This window comes from Amia ocellicauda, chromosome 14 (genome assembly GCF_036373705.1).
Source record: "Amia ocellicauda isolate fAmiCal2 chromosome 14, fAmiCal2.hap1, whole genome shotgun sequence".
NCBI lineage: Eukaryota > Metazoa > Chordata > Actinopteri > Amiiformes > Amiidae > Amia > Amia ocellicauda.
The window spans coordinates 25,194,343-25,196,989 of NC_089863.1; the positions used below are offsets into that span (position 1 = coordinate 25,194,343).

Below are 2,647 nucleotides of genomic sequence, written 5' to 3' on the forward strand. Positions count from 1 at the left end.
GTGACAGCCACTATGCCACAATACAAAAAGGATTGTCAGGAGCAAAACTTTCAAACTGACAGAAAACTTCAAGGCCTGTCGTGTGACTTGATTTACATGAGCTACAGAAATGTTCTTGAACATATGTATATAACTAAGGATTCATTGAGGTCGGCGTAGCGCATTCGCCTTTCTGAAACATGAAGGGCCAGGGCTCTCCCTTGTTGACGACTGCGTGGCCTAATGGATAAGGCGTCTGACTTTGGATCAGAAGATTGAGGGTTCGAGTCCCTTCGTGGTCGTCTTATATGTTACGATGACGAAGTTGTGTCTCTCTCCTTTCTGGAGACGTTTAGAAGGGCCACTTGGTGTTCTAATGTTGCAGACAGCAGTGCTATGTTTGATAACCCTACCACAAACAGGTGATGCCCTGCACCCTGTATAGGGGTTATTCTTCACCAGCGAAATAATCCTTCTGCCACAGTTGTTTTCCGTTGCCTTTTGGTGTCCTGAGCTCACCAGTGCGTTATTTCTTTTGAAGAAGTTGCCAAATAGTAGATTTTTCCACAGCCAATGTTTTTGCTATCTCTCTGACCGGTTTGTTTTGATTTCTAAGGCAAAACTGAAGACAAAACGCCACAAGAACAAAGAGGCACTACTAAAGACAGCTGAAGGCCTTGCAGAGCATCACCAGGGACTAAACCCAGCATCTGGTGATGGCTATGGGTTCCACACTTCAACATTCATTGACTGCAAAGGATCTGCAACCAAGTATTGAAACTAACAATTTAATTCAGGATTATGTTACTTTGTCCAAATACTTTTGAGCACCTAAAATTGGGGGGACACATATAGAAATGGATGTTAGTACCCTCAAATTAAAGATGAAAGACTACACTTAAAGAATATCTGGATTGTTTCCTTTGAAATCCATTGTGGTGTTGTACAGATCCAAAATGATGACAATTGTGTCACTGTCCAAATATTCATGGATCTAATTGTAGGTATGTTTTTCTTTTAAAATAGATTTTCTTTGTCTTTTAATGTTTATTCTTTTAAATGTACAATCAGTATCCTGTATTATGTTTTGTACTTAATCTATGTTACCTTCAGTCCTTTGCTGTAAATGCTTTGGCAATACTTGCATAACCTCGCCATGCCAATACAGCCCTTCTGAATTAGAATTTGACAAAACCGTATTCAATTATAATAATATTTGTTGTCAATGTAAATATATGACAAAATAAACCATTACTGTTACTATGATTATGATGCAGCTGTTTTGATTATTATTCTGGACTGACAACTGAAAGGTTGTTGGTTCAAAATCCTGTGTAGAGCACACTTTTACCAGATTGGGCGTTTTGCTCCATATTACCCAGTGAGACCATGCTAATATAATTTGCGTAACACACCGTACATATTGGGACAATGTAATAATTTCAGGCTAGTTGGTCATTAAGAAAAAGTGAAATAAAACGTACAGCCCTTTACATACATTAAAAATACTAGTATTATTATTGTTATAATCAAGCCTAATGATAACAAATAATAAGCGGAGGAAAATAAACTAATGTGTGTAAGTAATTACAGTACTGTATCTACATGTGTCAGTGAGCATGCATGATGAATTAAAACAGACATAAATTAACAAACTGTAGCTTATCTAATAATGACATAAACATCATACCGGTGTCTAGTATTATTATTATTATTATTATTATTATTATTATTATTACTATTATTATTATTATTATTATTATTACTGTGATTATTATTATGATGATGAGTATTATTATTATACCAGACAGGTATGAGATGGCTTATCAATGTAGTACACCAAGTAAAAAATAGGTTCAACACCATATATAATTTGTTTACGGAAAATTAATATATTTTCAAATAGTAGCGTAATATTCATCGTGGTACTCACCTGAAACTGAAAACAAAAAACAACATATATTTATATAAAGCATAACATGCTTACATGAAGTGTAAGAGGAACTGGCTGTGTTGTAATCCGGTCGTTTTTATTTTACTCCTGGAATTGCAAAGTCTTCTTGCAATTCCTTAGGTGTGTTTTTTTTTTCCACGAGACCATTTTGTAACTAATTCTGTATCCTCCTCCATGTTCAAGAATAGGTCGTACAGAAGTAGAAAGTGTCAACACGTGTGGAAAGTCAATGAATGAGTCTACAGCATGCATGTCATGTAAATAGACTACAAACAAATTGGCGATTTTACTAAAGCTTAATGGAAGACATCATGTTACATGTAGCTTTATAGCTAACCGTGAAAAATAAATGTCATTTCCATAACATTTCCACAAACTTCAGGAAGGAGTATTTCATTTATGTGTAGAAACGTACGCTTTTTATAAATGTATTAACAACAGGGAAATGGAAATAAGTTAGCATTCCTTATGTTTTGACAACCGGGAAACAAAGAAGAAACAATTCCTTGTTTTCTGAGAACTAAAAACTGAAATAAGTAACCATTCCTTATTTTCTGAGTTCCAGGAATCAAACAAGGAATAAGTAACCATTGCTTGTTTCTTCATGAGTCTAGAAACAGAAAAAAATACTTATTTCATTAAGAAAACAGGCAAACTGAAAAAGTAACCAACAACAAAACGTAGCAATCAGTAACCATCACTGTATTTGGAAAA

At 34.8% G+C, this 2,647-nt stretch overlaps 1 non-coding gene across 1 annotated transcript; it reads left to right on the forward strand.

The window, feature by feature from the left end:
* The first annotated feature begins 208 nt into the window (after positions 1–208).
* On the forward strand, positions 209–281 carry trnaq-uug (transfer RNA glutamine (anticodon UUG)). Its single transcript has one exon. It is a non-coding gene; the product is annotated as a tRNA-Gln (tRNA).
* The last annotated feature ends 2,366 nt before the right edge of the window (positions 282–2,647 follow it).